The following is a 24,776-nucleotide window of genomic DNA, read 5'->3' as shown; positions in this document are numbered from 1 at the left end:
GATGATAATAGCTAAAGAAAGTAATATTTAACCCTTTGACGGTTATGAACGAGTTCGACTCGCAATCGAATCGTGCTTCATAATGCGCTCAAACGAGTTCCGCTAGGGAGCAAGATTTCGACCGTAATGCTTGGTAACGAGCACTACTCGCGTAGTGAAATTTTCCCCCAATGTACGCTGACGAGCTGAGCTCGTTCGCCATTATTATTCTGCCTTGTCCATGTTAAAAACGAATCCTACTCACGAAACGTAGTTAGTTTTACTGCCTACAGATGGCAATACGGGTTCCATGAATTTCTTTTCATAATGAAGGGGGAATTAATTTTTTTACCTTGTTCTTTTTATGCGTACTTTTGGGCGTTTTTTAGGGTGTTTGTGAAGTAAAATGGCTGAAAAGAGAAAGTTAGAAAATTATGATGATGATTATGATTGGGATACAGAAAGCTTATCAAGTTTTGAGTCTGATGAAGACTCTGTTCAGAGTATTTAAGTAATTACTGTATTTAAATGCTTCATAAAGTTTTACATTAGTTGTATTTATTTGGTCCTTTTAATTTAATATTTGTCTTATATTTATAATTAACTATTATTTATATAATTGATTATAATCATTTATCATTTACTATTATTAATAATTATCATTTATTATTTTAAAGTACGTAAAAACTGTTATTTATGTACTACAAATACTTTAAGAAACTTTTAAAACGCGTGAGGTGAGCTATCTACGGCATAGCCCGATATGTCAAGTTGCTCCGCTTTGTAAAATAGTATTTTCTTGTGGTAGTGAAATTTAAGTTACTTTCAGTTTAGTATTTTTCCTTTTAAGTAATTTTTTCATCACTAAAAGTCAAAAATTATAAGTATCATATAAAATGCAACGTTAAAGCAACAATCTACTGGTTACTCTATTAAAAAGTAGGCGTAACTGTCCTTCTCCAACGAATTTTACTACATAATTTGCTACCACTTTATTATAACAATTCCAGAAAGTGGAGCAGTTGGCACAGCCAAGGAAGGGTGACATTTTTGGAAGAACGGCGGGGGAAAACAGCTACCACTTTCGACTACTGTTTGCTCGTAATACTGCGCGAATTAATGAAACGAAAACTGCTCATTTCCCTAACCGTCAAAGGGTTAAAACAGAAAATAATAATTAGATTAAAAAAAAGACTTTTTTTTTTGTTTAAATCCAGTAGAACTATTTGCAAAAAATTAGATTACCTACAGAAAATTTGAAACAAACGAAAAATTGAATGTTAACCAGTTAAGCTCGCTTAAAGTGTAAACACGCCAAACCATTCTTGATTGAGGTTTATTTGACGCGTTTAATTGTAGAATAAAAAAATTACCATTAGCTACCAAAACTCAAAATTAATAAAAATATCAAATATATATTGCCAATAGTACAGCTAAGTGCTTTATGTAGGATTCCATACATACATACATCCGAATCTAAACGGCGAGCGATGAATTGTATAAACACTTAGCAGAGAAAATGCTGATCATTTACGATACAAGGTAGAGTGACAACGATAAAAAATTATGGTCAAAACTACCAGAATATGGTAAAATTTACCTTTTTTCTGGCTCTATAAGAACGCCAAAAATCTCGGAAATTTTTACTGAACTGCATTGGTAATATTTTTGATAAAATTACCAATAAAATAGGGTTTCATAATGTGTTACTAAATTTTGTAAATATTGTCAAATTTGATAGTTTCATCATGATACCTTAGAGAATGGCATAAATACCATACATTCGGTTAAATTTAGTTTTTGATTTTATATTTTATATCCAAATATGTACATATACAATAACATTGTAATGTTTGAATATGTAATATGTATAATAATTTTGAAAACCAGAATTATCGATAAACCCTTAATAAATGACCGGGGCAATTGCTGAATGAAGGGCTTAAATACTGTATATTTTGGTTTTTATTACAAGAATTATGGTTTTGTTTTACTAGAAATATTATTAACGTAGTACGGCAATTTTACTATGTCCATTTTCTCCGTGTAGAAACTCTTACGAATTTGAATAGGAGTAGAAAAAATAAGATTACGAAGCATTCGATTCAAAAACTGTCTAATCCTCGTTTTTGAAGTATCAGAAGCAAGGTTGAAAGTAAGACGGAAATGAAGAAATCCTTGGTGCAAAATCATTCCATTTGTAGCTGGTTTTCGCAAGGGGTTTAAAAACTCTTACTATTCTTAATTATAACTATTGTCATTATTGTTCAATTTATTTTGGTTTAAAAATAGTTTCATATATATGTTATAATTGTTAAAAACTTTTGGGTATAAGTTTTTCGTAAGATTTCTAACAGCCATCATTTCTATCTTGCCAAGCATTTGATTTGTCATTGAATGTCACATGTCTCATATATATGTGATAGGTGTTAAATATTCGATCCGTCATTGAATGTCACATGTCTCATATACATGCTATAAGTGTTAAAAATTTTTGGGTGTAAGTGTTTCGTAAAGTTTCTAATAGAAAGATTTGACAAGCTCTCAATCAGTCATTGAATGTCACATGTCTCATATAAATGTTATAAGTGTTAAAAATATTTTTGGTTGCACGTTTTTCGTGAAATTTATAATAGAAAGATTTGCCAAGCGTTCGATCCGTCATTGAATGTCGCATGTCTGATATATGTTATAAGTGTAAAAAATATTATTGGTTGTATGTTTTTCGTAAAATTTATAATAGAAAGATTTGTCTAACGATTGATTTGTATACGTACGTCATTAATTGACTTAAATTCGGGACTCTATGAGGAATTTTTGAAATAAAATCCTATGTTTAACCGGTTAATTCAGTTCTACTTTTTTAATAGCATTAGAATCATCCGTGTTAAAACTCACTTTCTATACCAAATTTTAAACAAGAACTCAACACAACAATAGCAACGCATGACCCAGCACCTATAGCTCACAAGCCTTTTTCATTCTTTGATTTAAAATCTACGAAACAACGATGATCATGTACAGTCTGTTAGTAACAATTTATAATGTTATTTTATAGTCACGTATTTTATGTGGTATTTTTGCTACTATTCACACAATATTTCAACTCAATATTTTATGACAGCGTCTTATATTCATGTGATATTCATGTAATTTTGTGATTATTTACTCTATTTCTAAACTAAATATTTTATAATAGTTTCACTTATCTATATAATATATGTTGGTACCACTTGTTATAATACCATGTGCTATGGTACTATTTATAAATATATTGAATTCTTTCTTAACACTAGAAAGACTGAATCTTAGTATATACCTATATTGCCCTAAAGCAGTCAAAATGACTGGATTGTAAAATAATAAATAATGTGTAAAGAAATTTGTTTAAAGTTAATTTTTAATATTTTTATATTATTTACTAGCTAATTATTAGTAAATATTTACAATAAAAAAATTATATGTTGTACAAAATACTAAGAAATTGTGTCATTATATACATCACTGTTTTTCTAATTGAAATTAAAAGCAGTCAAAGGGACTTCCTTAGGCAATCTAGTGTTAAATAAACAATATAATACATAATTTGTATTAAAACCAATATTATTTCAAAATCATGCATTTACTTACCCTGTAGTAGGCCTGGATTATCTTAATTCAGAAAAGTGTCAACATTTGACAAAATGAGCTATGACTTAAGTATGGTTGCAGAATAATGTCTGAAAATAATATAAAAGGAAACTTACCCTTTTATGCTAAAACGAGGATTTTCATATCAAATATCATATTCATATTCAATAATTTTATATACATTATTTTTTACTTACTTTTAAACAGCAACAAGCCTACACCATTTTATTCCTACTGTATTACTGTAAAAAATAAATTCCATGCACCATTCTATCCAGCGTTGATATACAGTAATATCTAAACAAAACTTCAAGCAACTATTGAAGTAATTTATGTAGGAGAGAGTCGGGTAGCCCCGCTCACTTAAGGAGTATTATTATATTTCTGTATAATATTGAGTAATAATCAATATTTTTGTATGTTTCTATTGTTTTATCATCTAATTAAACAATGCAAAAAGAATAAACCAAAAAAAGAATAGTTTAACTTAAAAAAATAGAAATTTAAAAAAGCATGTTTTTCAGCTCTTTTCAAAATGTGTCGGGTAGCCCCCGCCCAGTTACAAAAATTATGTTTTTTGACTGTTTTTTCAGGTGAAAATGAAAGTGACCAATGTATTGACAATAGGTAAACCTCGTTTATCATTTTTATCACAAAATCATTTTATTTCTTACATATTTATATACTTTTAGTCAATTCTATCATTTAATAACAATCATTTAATAACAACAATATTTGTTGTTAAAAATGCATATAACATTCAAATTTGAAGCAATAAAATAATAATCTTCGCAACCGTACATTTATCGACGAAATAAAATTGGTCGTTGATACCCGACATTCATGTGAGCGGGGCTACCCGAAATCCAATTTTTTTGTAAATTTGTAATTACTCGAACAATTTTTCAAACATAGACTTCTTTCTTTGTGCAAATTAAACTTAAGACTACATACTTTAATGCTGCATATATAGAAAACATTATTTTTTTAGCATTAAAATGAAGTTTAATCGAAACATTCAACCAATTTTTCTTAATTTCATGACTACTGTATTCAACATATTTTCAAAACTATTGTTTACCATGCTAACAGCTGCATAAATACTTGAAACTTTGAAAATAGTCTTTTTTTAATATAGTAATTAATGTCCGATGGCCCATTGACTTGTAAAAATATTCTATACATATGAAATTGACAGTGGGCGGGACTACCCGACACTCCCCTATATATAAGAGAGTTGTTTTTTAAGTAATGGCCGTTTCGTTATGTTAACTAATAGGTGGCACGTGTGGTGCAACGAGTGCTTATGTCGTGTCCCGGCATTCATTTTATTTCATTTTATAACCGTTATTGAACAGCCGATCCAATTTTGGGGCTTACGGTTACTAATGTTCATCTCCATAGCCTTATAATTTTGAACCCAATACAGAAGATAGGGAAACTCCAGGATCAAGTATTGGGGGAAATTTGCTTTCGTGGAGGACTTTCTGATGGAACTAACCCGCATTTGCGTTACATGGAGAGGGAAAACCACGAGAACCTCCCACGGTTAGCGGACCCTAATCCATGATCCGTCTACCACTAAGGATATTTTATGTCGCACTGTGGTCGGATATAGCCGGATGCAGAATTCGTATCGACCAGTCATTCTTGGGATTCGTTGAACAGTCGACCCAATTTTTGAGTTAACAACTACTATGTTCAACTCCGTCGCTTTGTAATTTTGAACCCAATCCGGAAGAGAAGTGAACCCCTGGATCAAATATTGGGAGAAGCTAACCCTCTTGAAAGACGTTTTGGTGGAACAAACCAGCATTTGTGTTACACGGCGGGAAAAAGAAAGAGAAAACCTCTCACGGTTAGTCTGATAACAAGGGGACTCTACCCCATGATCCGTCTACCACTGAGGATACTTCACGTCAGCACTGTGATCGCTGTTCGTATCGACCAGCCATCGCCGGGATCGAACTCGGTTCGCCCTATTGGAAGGCAAACGCTCTCATCCCCTGAGCCTTGTGGGTAAACTGAACTGTCAGTTCCGTGTCTTTAAAACGTTCAAATTTAACAAATCGCCCGCAGCGCACGAGATACGATCAGTGATGCTTTTTCAGTCCGCATAAAACCTGCCAGCTGCATACATTCACTGGCAGATTTGTGAAGTAGCAAAATTCCCTGCTATACTGACAGGGAATTATGCTACTATTTGGCAATGTTTTTCTCCGCAGCTCAGATCCGAGCTTTATTGGATACTTTTTTTTTGGAAAGTTTTGGATCACCCTTCCTTACACTTCGAACCTTGCCCTAAGTGATTTTCATCTTTTCCGATTTTCCAAACATCATTTTGGCTGCAATCATTACAACGATGACGAATACATGAAAACGGCAGTGACCGCTTGGTTAACGGAGCAGGCTGCATGTTTGTATGAAGAGGGTATTGTAAATCTAGTTTCAATTTATGATAAGTGTTTACACGAACTTGGTAATTATGCTGAAAAAAAGAAGCGCATGTAGAATCTGAAAAACAATTTGTTTCTTGCAAATTTTCTTTCGTTTGGTTTTTATTTACTAACGGCTCTTACTTAAAACCCTCGTAAATACACTCTATAACAAAAAAATCGACGCACCAGGAAGGAGTTGTCCGATTGACACGAAAATTGGTGGATAGGAAGCCAACGTACAGAATAGTAAATGATTAAAATGTCTGAACAATTGAATAATTTATTGCTGAGTTACAGTAACAAGTTCAATAAGGTGTTGACCCGCCTCTAGCCTGGATACTAGCTGCCACACGGCGTGGCATAGACTGATAAATCTCCCGGATGGTCTCTTGCGGTATTTCCTGCCAAATTCGATCCAATTGTCGAACGAGGTTATCAACATTCCGTGCCAGATGCAATCGTCTTCCCATCATATCCCAGACATGTTCGATGGGAGAGAGATCTGGTGATCTGGCAGGCCAAGGAAGAGTTTGACAAGCTTGCAGGCAGCTCATAGCAACACGTGCCGTATGTGGTCTGGCATTGTCCTGCTGAAAAACCAGCCCAGGGTGCTGCAAAAGGAACGGTAGCAAAACAGGTCTTAGGATGTCGTCGACGTACCGCTGTGCAGTAAGTGTACCTCTAATGACGACCAAAGGGGTCCGGCTGTCAAAGGAAATGGCACCCCAGACCATAATACCTTGTTGAGGGCCGGTGTAGCGTGCTATAGTGAAGGCAGGATCCTTGCCTCTGCCCTGTGCGTCTCCAATACGTCTTCGATGATCGTCAGGACACAGTTGGAAGCAAGATTCGTCGCTAAAGACTACACGTCCCAAGTAGGCAGGATCCTTGCCTCTGCCCTGTGCGTCTCCAATACGTCTTCGATGATCGTCAGGACACAGTTGGAAGCAAGATTCGTCGCTAAAGACTACACGTCCCAAGTAGGCATCATTCCAGCCATATCTGTGCAAACCATTCATGCATACGAAATTTCAAAGCAATAGGATGTGCTTCTTGGTGCGTCGATTTTTTTGTTATAGAGTGCATATATATTTATATTGGACAGCCGACCGGCCTGTGTACAAGTCCGGGAACTGGAGTTGCTTCAGAAAGGTTCTGGGTTCGAATCTCGGGTAAGGCATGGATGTTCTTTAATTATCCGTACTAATTGTCCTTACTATGGGAGCAGCGTTGGCCCACCTAATATGGTACCCCTGGAAAAGTGGCCAACAAATCTGCCCTTCAGATGCCCGTATGACTAAAGGTCATTCCCCCGGCGGGCATTGGAAAGTAAAAAATATATTGGACAATTTTATTTTCTTAGGAATAAAAGATTTTAACGGTGCGTGAGGCATATTTATTTTATGAAAGATAAAACATTTCAAGTTATCAATATATTTCGCTATAAGTATAGATGAGATCAAATAATCCTTAATTGTTTGATAATCTCTCTTAATTAGTCTAACATTTAAAATCTAAATGAACATTTATTCGCGAACAAAAACACGCAGTGTATAGCTGTGAATCTCTTAATCTTGAATAACAAAAAGAAACACAACCAATTGTAAATAAAAAGAAGAGTTAGCTTTTGCTGTAAAAGGTTAACTTCTGAATGAGACTGAATGATAAGTGTGTACTTTGTCCTGTAACGAAATCGGAGGACTTAAATAGAAAGCACATGTCGAGCACAGCTGCTCAGCAATTTATGAAAAGCAAAGCCTCTACAGACGTATCTTAATCCCCTTTTCAACGAAAAGGAAAACTTTTTCCAAGAATTAAGCGTTTTCCTTTTTTCATTAGCATTTATTGGAGATTAACATTTCCGAAAATGCTTGTTACGAGCTTTTTAAGGAATTATATTTAAAAGATGATTGTTGCCAATTTAAGAGTTTTCTTACTCCTTTTTGATTTATTAGAAGGAAAATTTTGAGAATCTTGAGTATTACATTTCATTTTTGATTTAAAATTGAGGATACTTAAGTTTTGCTTGTTAAGATACTTTGTTAAAATTTTTAAATTATAGATTTGTTTCAAAATTGTGATTTATTTCTATTGCTTAAGAGCTTATTGTACAGAAAAGATAAGTAGCAGAAATGTATAGTGATGTCACGTATTTTAAGTATAGAATAAGTTTCAAAGAACTAATGTAACTGAAGGAAAATAGTTGCTTTTCAAATTGATTATTGGTTTAAAATTGAGGAAAAATAAATTTTGACTGTTAATTTACTTTATTAAAATTTTTAAATTATAGATTTGTTTTAAATTTGTCATTTTTTTATTGATTAAGAGTTTATTGCGAAGAAAAGATAAGTAGCAGAAATGTATAGTGATGTGACGTATTTTAAGTATAGAATAAGTTTCAAGGAACTGATGTAACTGAAGGAAAATAGTTGCTTTTCAGATTGACTATTGATTTAATACTTGGAATCATGATTACAAGTAATTGATTACATAGCTGTAATTATCTGTAATCAATTACAGTTGTAATCGATTACAAGTAATCAATTAATCANGTTTATTGAAACAAATGAAATAAGTTACCCAGTTTATTTTTAATTTATTTTACACACTGATACACACACACACACACACACACACACACACAAATATATATATATATATATATATATATACAGTTTTAAATCGCACGAAATGCGAGTTCATAATGGAAAGGCTCCCTAGACGCGTACATTGTTAGAACTTTTTAGAAAAAGATATTTCAATAGCAATTTATTTAATTGTTATTTTACTATATTCAAACAAAACAGTCAAATAGCCGTAAATAAGATGGTATTCAAACTGCTAACTGTTAGAAATACTATCTGTTAACTGCTTTCATCTAATATGGTTAAACAACCAGAGTCTATCGCACTAACTTTACCCACTTCATGAATCCACTTAGTTCCTTGAAGCTGGAAACATATTATAGACACGAGGGATAATCTGTCTTTCTCATGACAAGCAGAACGGGGGTTCGAGTCCCGACGTTAATATAACAATTTCTCCAGCAGTATCTTTAACGCGTAAAGAGTTTCTAGTGTCCTGCGCTTCCCAATTTGTGACACTGGACTGTTAAAATACGATGCTCTCATTCAAGCATTGATGGCAGCACCATAAAACTGCTAAATAGAGGTAAAATACATGCCCAGCTTACGTAAGTGGATTGATCTTACAAGATGTCTTAAGTTATTTACTTTATTTTAGAGAAAAAAAATAAAATTATACATATTTCAGTTAAGATCCGATATCAAGAAAATGAGCTCACTCCTTTTTATTAGACACAAGGAAACTGAATCTATATTTTTTTTTATAAAAATATAAATTTATAGAGCAGTATTTATGGTAACGACTGAACAGTATAGACAGAAACGGTGAACTCAAACATGCTAATACATTAGTGCAGGTAGCATTCTAAGTTACAAAATCTGTTACAAACGTTTCCTTCTCTGAATAAATATAAATTATTATTATTATTTTATGGGGTTGGATTTCTCACCCTCCAAATAAAGTGGGGAAGTCGTAATCTAGGAAATCTGATCACAAAATGTTTGTGAGGAGAGTAATCAAAAGTTTGGAAGCTCAAATGCTTTTATTTTTTGCGTATTTCCGCATATATGGAAAATTTCTTTAGTGAATCAAAAAATAGTTGCAAACAAAGCAAAGATAATTCCATGAAAAAATAATTTCAAAAATTGCTTGTTCTATTTATTTAATTTAACAATTGCTGAAAAAGTTTGAATTTTGTGGTACACAATTTTTTACATCATTTTGAGGAATGTAATTTTCAATGGAAAAGTACAAAAAAAAATGAACGAAGTTGGTCGAACAGTTCCTAAGAAATCGAATTTTAAAGAAGTGTATTTAAAAAGTTCAAAAAAATTTTAAGATATATTATGTTTCATTAACTATGCATTAAGTGCTAGCTCATAGAACCCGTAATATTTGATATAATCTCTAGAAAAATAAGACAAAAAACAAAAATGAAAATAAATCATATAAAATTTAAAAAAATATTAAAAATTCAGAAAAATTAATTAAAAATTAGGAAGTTTAACAACGGAAAGACAAAGTCTCATCATCAGCTCACACTATTATATCCGTACAATATTAGAAAGCACTATTTTTGGGGTGATAGCTACAATATTAGAAAGCCCTATTTTTGTGGATATAATTTTTGTGGTGTTAACTGATAAGTAGATTACATTTTTTCGTTAATTTTTCTCATTTTTAGTTATTTTTTCATTACTTTTAATAATTTTTAACTTTTTTTCTCTATTTTTTTAATGTCCTTTCTTCGTTTTTCGTTTCTTATCTTATTTTTTTAAATTTTCATCTGACTCTAAAAAATACAGATTTGACTTGTCTATTGCCAAACGTCAATACGTTATTTAAAATTCCTTAATAGAATATGATCCATTTAAATAAGGAATCGGTAAAATATTTTATTATAAACAATTGTTTTGCCTAATAAATTGTTTACTTAATTGTGTTTACTTTTCCCTGTTTTATATTTCCTAATTTCCGCAAAATACAATAACTTTAGTCGTAACTATCCACTAAAATTTATAAACTCATATATTAAATGCATGTGGGATAGCTTGTCAAAACCAGCAAATTAAAGCACTTCAGGAAATGCAACAGGACATAATTAAATTTTTTTTCCTTCAAAAATTAAGTAAGATCAACTGCCTTTAAAGTATTTTAGAAGTCTAAAGGTTTCAAAATATCAGCAGATTTGGTAGTCAATTAATAGAAGCAGATGGAAATCAATTTCATCCAGTAAATGACTAGAAGGAAATTTAACGAGATTCTTTTCCGTAATTACTCTCGATGGATGTTATTTTAAGGCAAGCTGATGGCGAACAAACATTTCATCGAAGTTTTCAGTAATTAGTTCATTGCATGGCGCTCAAGAGGATACTTGCCAGATTATGGAAATTTTAATTTGAAGATTAAAATGCAAAGAGTTTCTCCTTTACGCTTTAAATCAGTCGTTTTAATTGAGTGCCCAGATAGTTTACCACCTATTAGCACAACTATGTTGCAACTATCGCCAATAACTGAAAACTTCGCCAAGTTTTCTACGATGTATTGTACACAACGGATAATAATAGTGTGTTAATGGCTTAACTCTTGCAAAATGTATTGCGTTCAAAACAAGACCCTCAATATTCTACAGAGATCTTTTTCAAAGTTGAAAACAAATTTGTATATTTCGCTTCATAGTAGGGCAACTATACTTCGTGTTTAACAATTTCCGCGATGGCTAGAACAATATTAGTGTTCAGCTATTGCGTGTGAAGACTTTGGTTGTTCCACGGTTTATCAGTTTATTTAACCCTTGGATAGTTTTCCACGAGTTTTATAATTAATCCTTTAACATAATGCAAGGGTTTAGTTAATATAAAAGAGGTATTTTCCTGCGCGATACAATATTAGCATGTATAATGTAGTTGTAACCTTATTTGAATAATGCATACTAAGAGGTTCGTTATGAGTTTATTATAAGTTTTTATTCTTATAGGCTTATACTTTCTTTTTGACATTTTTTAAAGGCCTTTCAAAAGACAAAACTGCGTCTTTAAGAAAGAAATATCAAGGGAATTCTTCTTCTTAATAATTCAACAATTTTTCCCTTATAGTCATTTGGGGAACTGTAAATAACACGTTTTATAATTTATCTGTAAATATTAATTGTGAGACAAAATCTTGTTCAAATGTAAACTATAATCTAATTCTTTTAGTTTATAATAATTTATTCGTATATATCTAGCTTAGTCGATCAGATGTAATTAAAGTTTTTGCTTGTAAAAAACATATTTCCTTTGACATGACATTGAAAATTATTTAAAAGCCCACGTGATTACTGGAACGAATATGTTAATCCTAATAGGGCTATTGTTTTCCCTTCACATATCTTTTTAATTCTGTCTAATATATTTTGTGTAATGTCAAACATATTTGTTTATGTATTTCGCATTCAACATTTTTAATCAATCACTATTACTAATTCTAAAATATTATATTGATTTTTAATATGTTTATATGTTTTTATTTTAAATGCAAGAAATTAGGAAAACCTGCAGGAGCAATAATACTTTTAATAGTATCAATTTTAAATTACTCTGTTTTAAAGCTAAAAAAATATCTAAAGTAAAGTGTTTGTTTCGTAAACCTTTTTTAATTTTAAATGCAACGTAAAGTACAAGGTAACGCCTAGATACTTATAGAAGATATTTAAGTACCTTTGACCCGGGGCATGCAGATAAACATGATAATGCTTTGCCCTACAATAGAGCAAGCGAATATGAATCAGGCAAACTCTCAGACACAAGACCCCGAGTCGACAATGATTAACCACATTGAGGAAAAAAGTATGGTTACAACTACCAGAACATGGTAAAATTTACCGTGCTTTTCGCTATATGGAATAGCAAGAAGCTCGGTAATTTTTACCTAAACGCTTTGGTACTGATTTCAGTAAAATTAACAATTAAAGACTGTTTTATAATCTGTGATAAAATTTGATAAATGGGGTAAAATTGATAATGTGGTAATTTTATTAAAATATCTTAGAACATGATTTAAAAGCCACTTAGTCTGTTACACTTACGTCGGTTATATTTAGTGTTTTAAGCTAATCAAATTATGTATATAACTTCTAATAAGAAGCAAGGATTGAACAAGTTGACAAATTGAACGTTTTTTCACCGTTTTTCTATTAGGGAAAATATTATAAAACATGATGCGTTAAAATATAATCAGCCAATTTTGATGAACTTGAAAACAAAAACCAAACTCGAAAAATTGTTTTCTCAACTTTTAAGTTTTAAGCCCATTACAAATCTATTAATTATGTCGATAACTTCTAATAAGAAACGAGAATTGAACAAGTTGAATTTAGACAAATTAAACAACCTCTAATAAGAAACAAACTTGAATCTAACATGAAACAAGTTAAAAACTAACTTTAAATTATTTTCGGCATTTTTCGATCCATTAAAATATCATTAAAATGTATTTAAGAAACTATTTAGTTAAATTCGATTAACTAAAACTAAATTCAATTGATTGCTTCCTCAAACTTTATGTCTCTAACTACTTTGAACAATTTAAAACTTGAGTTCAAACAATTTTAATTAAAAAAAAAAATTGTTTCAAAACTTGAAGATAGAGTTGAAAGAATAATATCGTATTACTTTCTTAATTGCCTGCAAATCATTTGAAAGAAAATAACTGTTATAAAACAATGCTTCAGATTGTGTCTTCGAGAGCTTTGAAAGAAATGTCTCTATATCACGCTTCTGTAAAGAAAATAAGAGTTCTATTATTTTATTTTATTTTCTCAGTTCTTCGGTTGACAGTGAAAACATAATCATTGGACCTGTACCCTCTCCTCCAATTCACCGGCCAACGAAAACGGATATTAAAAAGAAAAAGAAAAGAAAATGGTAACGCAGAAAATTTTTTCTCGTTTTCTAGCTTGTCGCTTTTATGTCTAAGAAAGTTCATAAAAGTGTTTTAAAGCACTAAAATATGTGCTTCTTGTCTGACACATGGTTTATGCAAAATAAGTTGGTTGGAAAAGACTTGTTTGATAGCAGGAAAAGTACTTTCGTTAAATTCATCGACCAAATTTAATGCATGATGTGTTATTTCTCTTTAAATATTCATGGAAATATCAGCTGAATTCCTATTAAGTTAGAAATAAGGTGACATTTAGCTGAAACTGATATTTGTTACGACATTGTTCATGCATTGTTGAAATAAAATGTACTTATAATAATAATAAAATGATATAAAATAATTTTCATTTTGGAAATTTTAGTTTACATACAAATGCTTGAGCGAAGATCAAATTTGAAATGAAATTTTAATTTCAATTCAAAATATTTAAACTACGTTTAAATGTTAAAATTATTTTTCAGTTGTTAATTATTTTTCATTATTTTGAATATTTTAGTTCTAACTTTTAAATGTACAATTCTTGTTACCACGCATTTAATAAAATATACAAAGCTGAGAATTAATTTTAATCAAATACATAGTTTTTATGCCATTCTTCAAAGCATCATTATAAAATTACCAAATTTTATCATGTATTAAAAAATCATATTTTATTGTAAAATGTATCAAAATCATTACCAGAGAACATCGGTATCAAATACGAGCTTTTTTGTGTTCCCTTTTAGCTAGAAACTCAGTAAATTCCACAATATTCTCGTAATTTTGACTCTACTTTTCTTACAGTAGTTTGGCGCAGATGAGGTAGATATTTCAATGGTGTAAGAAAATCTAAACTATAATTAATTTAAAACAATACAAATAATTTTTTACCCATGGCATATAAAATTTGATTAACTTTATAACTGAAATATAAAAAAACATGCTTTTTTTCACAAACATGCATTATATTTAAATAAGTAACGTATTTAAATAAATTCTGGCCCATTAGAACCACTTAATGGATTATAATCCTTATGAAAGTGAAATTTAATATAGTATAATTTGCACTTTTAGAAGATCCGTTCAACGTTGTACATATTATCTTTTTATTTAAAAAAATAACTATAAATATGTTTCTTTCTCAAAAATGCATTATATTTAAACAACTAACGCATTTCAATAAATTCTGGCAAATAAGAACGACTAATTAAATTTTAATCCTCATGAAAGGGAAATTTTATGGTCCACTGAGAAGAAGTGTACTATTCTTTGTACTTTTAGAAGATCCGTTCAAAATTTGTACAATATTATCTTTTGATTTAAAAACAAAAATATCATTAAATATGATTCAAGTTTTTCTGCATTATAAATTAAGTTGATAAATAGAATCATATTTACTTTATGTAGAACCAATGGTAACATATAATAACGTTTCATAAGTATAATATTTTTAAGTCGGCACTATATTAAAGTTTCATCAAATGTGAGCCATGGTTGTAGTTCAATGTTCAAAATTTCTAATTAAAAACTTTATCCAAAACTCCTGGTCAAAAAATGTACTTAAATTTAAAATTAAGTAATATGCAATGTTACATATAATAACGTTTCCGAAGTATAATATTTTTAAGTTGACACTATATTAAAGGTTTATCAAATACGAAGAATGGCTGTACTTCAATGCCCAAAATTTCAAATTAAAAACTGTATACAAAACTCCTGGTCAAAAAATGTACTTAAATTTAAAGTTAAGTAATATGCATTGCTACATATTGCAACCCTTTAAAAGCATGAATGCATTTTTTAATGTAAAAAGAAAATACGAAAAATCGTTGAATAATTTATTAAATAAAGCAGAATAAAAAAATTATTTAACGCATTTTAAAATCATTCCGCAAAAAAGTCATCCATCTAATGCTTAAGAGGAAAGATAAAAAAAAACTTAGTTTGGCGAAGAAGCACTGAAACTGGTCAGATTAGAGACTAGCTATTTTTAGTGAAAGGATTAAAATTAATCTCTATGGATTAGATGTTCCCATACAATTTTGAAAAAAAAATGAACAAATGAAAGAGAGAGATTCTTCCCATAGGTTGTAAAATACAAAAGAAATACCATTACTGTGTGGGAGTGGCTTTTCAATGGTATAAAAACGTAACTTTTAAATCATACAGCGAAAATTGAACTTTAAGATGTTTTTCAAAAGAGAATTACTAGTATAAACTTTATAGACTCTTCTAAAGATATTTAATTAAACTGCGTTCGAATCTCGTTTAAACTATAATGCATAGTTAATAAATATTATATTTTAGTATTAATTAATAATTAATGCAATGAGGTAATTACAATTTTTAGCGTAATTTTTATGCAATCATACTAAATGTCAATCTTGATTTTTTCCTTTTCTTTTTTTATTACGATTGCAAATGGAATGATACAAATTGCAATAAAATATATTGTTTATTAACGACGCATTCGCTTGACAATTTGATTTTGAAACTTAATGAGGATAAAATTTTGAAACTTGGTGATTGTCTTTACAGAGCAACGAAAATCATGCTGAATTTTTTTTTTACTTTGTTCAATAAGAAGAGCCATCTATTAAATAATTTTGCTACTTATTTTAAAACTTGAAGGCGATAAATAATCTCGTTTCCTAAACATTACAAAGTAATCTAAACACATCTATTGTTTTGTGCTTTTTTCATTGTTCACCAAATGATTTTTGAGCTCCTTGTTATAGTTTTTTAATATCAGAAGTTTTTTTTTCCCATTTGCTGAGTTTTACTCACGTTTTTATATATACGATAATATATTTTTTCGATATTACGCATTTTTCGTCTTCATAAACACTTTTTATTACATAAATTTTAATAATGATATTTATATATATATAACAGGAAATGAAGTTGAGGCATTAAGGAATAAATTAAATTTTTAATATTTGATTAGAACTTTAATGGCTTACTTTCAGAATCTTTGCTTCGTATGCTGGTAAAATATGCAAGATAAGGGGAAAATCAATATGAATTATCGTAAAAGCGATCATATTGGTAAGTAATTAGAGCATCACTACATGGCCTTCGCATAAAATGCTGCTTTGATGATATTTTAATAGCTAAGAAATCAATCGGTAAAGTTTGAAGAATTTATGTTTTGTGATTTAGAATATGTACGCTGGATTTTTCTGAAGATAATTTTTGCTGGAAGATTTAGACGAAGCTCGTCTTTGGGAAGAATTCGGGACATTTATTGCTTTAAAAAAAATATGAATACATTAAAGAATACTGAAGGAAGATTTTCATTTATTTTGTGATTAAAGGTAAGAAAATGTTCTTTTATTTAATGATAATGAATTTTGAATGTAAGGAGTTTAAGCGAAGTATGTCCATCTTGAGAGTGATTTGCTCATAAGAAAGTTGAGTAATTTTTACATCTGTTTTTAGCATAAATAACTGTAGATTTTTTTATTTGTTATTTGTCTTCTACATTTTAAATATTGTACTAATAAAAATTACATAATACTGTTACTTAAGTTCTCTGTAAAAACATTTTTTATATCACTTCTTGAACTTTGGTGAAATATTCACTCCAATCGAATATTTCATCGTATTGAGAAAATGTTAGAGGATTTGAACATCGTCAAAATCATTAAGTTTAAATCTATACTTCAAAGTCCTTATGTTCCATGATATTGTACTTTTTCTCAAATAATATGCCTTTTTTGTAACTGATGTAATTTTGTAACAGTTATTTATAGATGTTAAGTTAAATTTTGCACTTTTTTAGCCAGAGTTCTTCATGGTAATTAAGAAAATGAAGAATATGAAGAAAAGCTGCTGAGTCTGTATGAAAAAAATTTGTTTCATTATGACAACTTTCTAAAGTTCAATAGTTTTTAAGCTATCTTTATTTAAAGGTCATTACAGTTACGAATTTTTTTTTGTCCAGCTAATTATACGTTTACAAAAACTTCATAACCTAACAAGCAATAACGTTTTGTCCAGTTGCAGCACTGTTCTATAGCGTTTAGATAATCTCTGTTCTCTGAAGATGATAGAGAACCCCCTTGATGTCTGTCTACGATTTCTCCACGAAAGCTGCAGAGCAACCGAAAAATAAAATTACTACACCCGAAGCTGAACAAAGGTTCAATGAGCCCCAGGATAAAATTTATAGCAGGCCCTTTCTTAAAGTACAAAAAGCATTAATTTTATGTTTTGTAAAATTTTTGAAGAACCCTTATACAAAACTGTGGTTTTTATAAATGCAATTTTTTTTTTAAAAAAAAAACTAGTTAGTACACACTTTAGTTTTATAACGAAATTTGTACGGGCCCTCAGCAACCCCGAGCCCAGTACAATTTTTTTTCTCTCTCTTTCTCTCTCTTTCTCTCTCTCTCTCTCTTCCTTCTTCTTCTTCTTCCCTCTCTCTCTTCCTCTTCTTCTTCCTCGTCTTCCTCTTCTTCTTTTTCTTTTTCTTCTTCTTTTCTTCTACTTTTTCTTTTCTTTTCTTCTTCTTTTTCATCTTCAGTCCGAAAACTATTCAGTTTGACTACATCACATGTAAGTTAAATGTATAATTTTCGTAAATTTTCACACAAAATAAATATATTTGCTATTTTCCCCTGAAATTTTAAAATTTCTAAATTTTCCATGGAAGTACCCAGTCTTATCCTACTGGAGGGGTAAAACTGGGTGAACAATTTAGCTCTAACAAGCCTTATCTTAGCCTTATCGTATCTTAGCTACCTGGTCTTATCCCACTTTTCAATGCATAAAATATTAATGTTTAAAAGCACTTTAAAATTAAAAATAATTAAACAAATACAGAGAGATACGAAGAAACAGGAAAAAACACTAAATAAATAAATTTGCAAAATAAATACTAAGTTGTTTTTGAGAAAACATGTTTATAATTAAATAAACTAATTTTTTCCTTTTGCAGATAAATAATACTAAGAAATTCTGCGTGATATTAAAAATAACGTATTTAAATCTTGTCTCTTTTTCTAAATGTTAAGAAGAAAGTACGAATCTAAATATTATTTTAATATTTAAATATTAATTTATTTAGGAAAGCAAATTTATAAATAAATATTTATCTCTTCTTAAATTAATCATTAAATTTTTATGTCTGCTTATTTTTTGGCAGAAGTAAACTAACTACATTGTTATTTTAATTTCATTTAACATATGGATTTAATTTTTCCAGACATTTGTAAACAGCAATGAGGTGTTAATTTAAGCAAATAAATATTTTTAGAATGGCTGAGATTCATTATAAATTTAAATAAATAAACTGACGCAGAAACTTTTTATGGGAATCAGATATTTATAATATTTATTTTACTTAAATTTCCTTAATTTAATTTAATTCTTTTCCTTTAAGTAATTCCTAAGGTCTTCAAGCAGTCATTTTCAAGCATATTTTGGAGAAAAAATATAGCTCTCTTCTTAAGATGGTTGGCAAATTCAGTTTTGAATGTAAAAGCGGTAATATAAATAGAATATTTATTAATTTTCGTGTTGACCTGTAAAAATAGAGAAACTAGTATTATGGAGTATAAATTCATTCTAAATTATCTTTTTTTTTTGTTATATGCTAACTTTGAAAATAATTATGTTTAAAATTTGATTTTTCGAAAACTTTTCAAATGATTTTGATCAAATTTTGTATTTAAAATTACATGCTAAATGCCAAATGATGCTAAAAGTTGTATACCTTGCAGTTCAAAATTGTTTCAAACTTTATTCTAAAAAATATTGAAAAAATATCATTAGTATCACTATTTTTGCATTGAACTATTTTTAAACAAGAAAAACATTTTAATAATGCTCTCCAATTATTTCACGATTAGTTTAAACATTTCTAAGGAAATGGCAATTACTGAGGATTTCAATCATTATTGAGGATTTAAAATATTCAACCACGGTCCTGTTTAAACTATCGAAATAATATTTTCAAGATTGTGGCTAACACCCATATTTTGAGAGTCACAAATCCACATCTATTAAAAATATCTATGTTTATTCAAAGAAAGCATGTTTTCGGGGCTATGATTTTGCAATTTTATTCACCATTTTAGTAAAGCAAGCTTCGAAACGTTTTTATCTTCCTACAAAGTTTTTCAAACAAGTTGACATGTTTGATCGAACAAGTTACGATGCTTGTATATTCGTTGATAAAAATACAGTGAACATTGTATAAACTTGAAGAAACTGTATCATAATTAACAACATAACTAGACTGACGGTGTGTTTGTGAAAGATTAATTTGTTACTGCTTTAAATATAAAATATTTACTACTACTTCTTCAATGATTACGAATCCAATGTTACTACTTCAAAGATTAAGTATCCAGTGATACGACTGAAAAAAAAAATTTCCGAGAAAAACGAAATCTGTAGAATGTTGACTTTTATTAGTGAATGCTATCATTTATATAGTTAACAATTCTAATGCTCATTTATATAGTTAATAATGCCAAGTTAATAATGCTACCATTATTAACTTGGTGTACGTCCTCTATATTGGCTATGCATATTTATTTCTCATTTATCCCGGAAAGTATCGATTATCAATCTGTCGCAGATTTTCATTTTCTCCACCGGTATTCAAATGTTTACTGAAGTTTTAAGGTTACGTGCCACTGCTCAATAAACATTTGTCCGGTATTTCCTACTAAAATATTTTTCGAAGTTAATTTCAATTGCTAGGTATTGGCAACAGAAACTAAAATCTGCTTCTTTCTTTGACCCCCATCAAAATAAATCTGGGCTTCATGACGTACACTTGTAAAGATCCTAATGAACAAGAATATAATTAAATATTCAGTTTTCTCACCGACGTGTTGGATTTGTGTTGCATTCACGTATGAAAGTTGACGTCTTCCAAATTTGATTCTTTCTTCGTAAGATATATCACCAAATATGGATAATCACCAAATCAAAAATGACAGAAATCTGCCATTTTTGGTTTGGTGGTTTTCTGTTTTCAACCAAACAATAGAACTGGGGAGAACAAAATAAATTAATAAAATTTGGAACTTGAAGTACCACCATTACGATTCCTTCCCAAATGATATCCCGCCATTACGATTCCTTCCCACGCGATTTCCTGTCATTACGATTCCTTCCCAAACGATTTCCCCCCATTACGATTCCTTCCCGAACGAATTCGCCCCATTACGTTTCCTTCCCAAATGATTTCCGCAGTTATAATTCATTCCCAAGTAATAACCCGCTAGTACGATTCAATTACCTTTGCAGATTTTTGATCTCGTGATTATTCCTTAAATATTGTATTTAGAACGATTATTTAAAACTAAATATGGAGGTCTTAGTGACCCTCTACTAACACCGATCACTGATGTAATTTATAGTACTTTTGCATCTCAAGTTAGCAAGAAACAGCCATATCTATTTGCAAGAATGAGAATTTTATTCGTATTATCTAGAAAGAAGTTTAAATCTAGATAAAGACATTTAAAATAAAGGAAAAATTTACTTACCTTAATTTTAGGTTAAGTAAAAGCCATCATTTCTTCAACTTCCTTCTAGAAGTGTGTGCACAAGAACCACTTGAAAATATATCTATAAAAATAAAAAAATAATTATTGGTATTTTTGTTTCTTATTTACTCGATTATTTTATTCTGTTAAGTTCATTTACAATATCTACACTATCATATACACTATATTCAGGTACGCTATACATTTGGACTCGTGTAATAGAGAGAAAAAAAACAAGATTTAATCATTTTCTATAAACTCTAAGAAATTTCCGTAAATTTTAGAAATATGGCCCCTATTTAATGCACAAAACTAGTTTTTTTAATAATTAATTAATTTTTTTTTTAAAAAAAGAAGGACCAATTCCCATAACTGTAAAGATCCTTCGAAAAAAAATTAGTAGAATTGGCCATTAATTTATGCAGTCATCTTCCTTGTTTGACAAAAATACCTGATCTAACGAACTTTAACAAAATAAGTAGACTTTGCAGTTAATTTATACGGTTAATATGTAATGCTTCCTAATTCAATTCTAAGCTGTAGACTGTTTTCCAGGTTGGTTACAACATCGATGAATAGATGCAAAGATTCCTGGTTCGATTCAGACCAATGGCCAGCTTCTTTCGCCCATTTCCTCTACAAATTGATCACGGACAATGCGTGCGCATCTCTCTCACTATATCGTTTCAACCCTCGGAATCGACGGAGAAATCACGAGTTTCACACGACATCGATCAAACTGTTACGAGCATAACGCTAATTTGAAATCGGTGACCATAAATTTTGAGGGAAAAATTTTACGGGCAAACCTGTATTTTTATGGTCATGTAAGCTTTACCGATATAAATTTAGTTTTACAATCGGTGACCGGAGTACTTTGTACTGGTCATATACCATAATCAAATTGTGAAATTTTTAAAGTGTACGCCGTTGGTAACACCTTTATGAGAGTCAATTAGAAGGGGTTCCTTTGAAAATCGTTTTTTATAGTGGCTAGTCTATTCGACCAGGAGATAAGATGCATTTTCAAAACTATCCAACTCATAGATTGAACTTTTCGACTATATTTGTTCACGTATGTGGTGTTATATATATATATATTCTTAAATTAATCATTAAATTTTTATGTCTGCTTATTTTTTGGCAGAAGTAAACTAACTACATTGTTATTTTAATTTCATTTAACATATGGATTTAATTTTTCCAGACATTTGTAAACAGCAATGAGGTGTTAATTTAAGCAAATAAATATTTTTAGAATGGCTGAGATTCATTATAAATTTAAATAAATAAACTGACGCAGAAACTTTTTATGGGAATCAGATATTTATAATATTTATTTTACTTAAATTTCCTTAATTTAATTTAATTCTTTTCCTTTAAGTAATTCCTAAGGTCTTCAAGCAGTCATTTTCAAGCATATTTTGGAGAAAAAATATAGCTCTCTTCTTAAGATGGTTGGCAAATTCAGTTTTGAATGTAAAAGCGGTAATATAAATAGAATATTTATTAATTTTCGTGTTGACCTGTAAAAATAGAGAAACTAGTATTATGGAGTATAAATTCATTCTAAATTATCTTTTTTTTTTGTTATATGCTAACTTTGAAAATAATTATGTTTAAAATTTGATTTTTCGAAAACTTTTCAAATGATTTTGATCAAATTTTGTATTTAAAATTACATGCTAAATGCCAAATGATGCTAAANTATATATATATATAAAATCATTTTCAATATTGGGTCGAGCATGGAAAGAAATGAATTTAAACAAAATTCAATCAAATTGAAAATATTAAAAAAAGTTAATTAACTTTCAGTAAAAATTACAGACTCTTAAAAAAACAGGCTTTATGATACATGTTAAGGATAGCGGAATTAAAAATATTAAGAAAAAATATGTGGAATTAGGAAAAAAAGTACAGAAAAATAACACGTGTTATGAGCTTATTAAAAGAGTATTAAGGAAGAAGAGATTATGAAAAAGAATTGGTAGTAAAAAACAGCTCTAAATTATTTTGCTACTTAATTAATGACAAAAGTAGTGAATAATTTTGTCATTAATTTTACATGAAGAAAATTCTTGTCGTGATTCTGGCTATAAAAGTCTTCTAGAAATATTGCCAGCAATTAATCATAAATATGTCAAACGTATAAAAAATTGAAAATAGTAGCGTATTGTTTTAAGCTAAACATATATTTAAAGTATGTTTTGTTTTTGTAGTTTCCTCGTTTTTATAAAGCATTTCTTAGTATAAACTATTTTTCTTTGACATCAAATAAGAATGTTTATCAAATTAAAATACACTATTAAAGGAACTATAAAGTTATATATTTTTAATCTTTTGCACTTACTATTATCTAATACATTTTAAAGTTAGTATTAGTAATAGCATATTATTATTATTACTAATAATAATAATAATAATTATTAAAAAAATGACAATTTTAGACTTAGAATTCTTGAAATACATTTTAATAACATAGCATTTCTTAAAAAAAACTAAAATATACTTTTTATAACTAAAATATAAGCATAAAAGAGCGCAAATGAACTTAATTAAAACTATACATAAAACAAACACAAGGAAAAAAAAATTTGAACCATTTCTTACATAGAAACGAAATAGAATATTTAAGTTATAAATAACTATATAAACGTAATAAAAAAGTAAGCTTCTTCTAAACAAAATACAACTTAAGTTTAATTTAAAAAAAAGAGAGAACAGTTTTGTGAAAACAAGCGAAAAAAATAAAAATATATCCAGCAAACTAATTGAAAAATTTGTTGTGCATGATATATAATATGAAAAAAATATTTATCTATGAATTAAATAAAAAATTTCAAAAATAATTCTATCCAAATTCTTCTTCAAGTGAATCTAATTATTTTTAACGATTATTTGTTTAAAATGTCATTTAAAAAAATCAATGTAAATGCAAATATTTTTCAATGAAGAAATGAAGCCCTTTTTTAAATTGTAAAAAAATCTCTTACTTTTTAATTAGTTTTCAAGATAAGCAAAAAATTAAATGCAGAAACGAAACTGAATTTGGTTTTCACAAAGTTTTCCTCAATTTATTTATAAATCCTTTCTTAATACATTTTTACGTCTGTAATTGAGTAACTAAATGAAATATTTTATTTCTTATTTCATGCACCATATGTTCTTATTAAAATTACAAAACCATATGTTCTTATTTAAATAAAAAAATGCTCATTAATTCGAATAAATAGTAAAATTATAAATGAATTTAATTTGATAAAAATTTTAACATGTCACAGACATTAAAACTTAACAAATATATAAGTTTTTACTCTTTTTATATGTTTTATTCGCATGCTAAACGTTTTGTAATTACCATCCTTAACACATGCAATATAAAAAGTTTAAGTGTAAGACAAAAATGGTGCCAAGTAAGTGATTTTAGACTAAGTGTTCCACTAAGCCCAGAACCATTTATAGTTCCTGCACTGTTAGAATTTTCATTCTAAATTTAAGGTGAAATAACCGACAAATGTCTGTACATCCAATTGACAATAAACTTAACGGTAAACAACTTTTTTTTACCTATACGGTTTGAAACCTCTTACAACTAGTATGGTTAGAAAATTATGAATACAAAACGATGCGGTTTTTAACCATTTGCAACTCAGGGCTAAAGAGAATACAAGGGCTAGTTCACTCCGCTCTTAGAGCTGAAGCTACGATTGCTCTTAACCTAAAAGATAAAAAG

The 24,776-nt window shown here is 29.3% G+C and overlaps 1 protein-coding gene across 3 annotated transcripts in view; it reads right to left on the bottom strand.

Annotated features, from left to right (window-relative positions):
* Positions 1-24,776, bottom strand: part of LOC107439647 (5-hydroxytryptamine receptor-like) — a 482,335-nt gene that overhangs the window by 293,028 nt on the left and 164,531 nt on the right. For 2 of the 3 annotated variants that reach the window (XM_071188193.1, XM_071188194.1), the window contains exon 2: positions 21,041-21,122. The gene's annotated coding sequence lies outside the window, so the exon portion shown is untranslated. Of the gene's footprint in view, positions 1-3,609; positions 3,699-21,040; positions 21,123-24,776 lie in introns of all 3 variants that reach the window. The other variant, XM_071188195.1, reaches the window with a different exon arrangement.

Source organism: Parasteatoda tepidariorum, chromosome X2 (assembly GCF_043381705.1).
Source record: "Parasteatoda tepidariorum isolate YZ-2023 chromosome X2, CAS_Ptep_4.0, whole genome shotgun sequence".
In the NCBI taxonomy this organism is placed as follows: Eukaryota; Metazoa; Arthropoda; class Arachnida; order Araneae; family Theridiidae; genus Parasteatoda; species Parasteatoda tepidariorum.
Note: the sequence above shows the minus strand (reverse complement) of the source record. Positions and strands in the feature narration are given on the sequence as shown.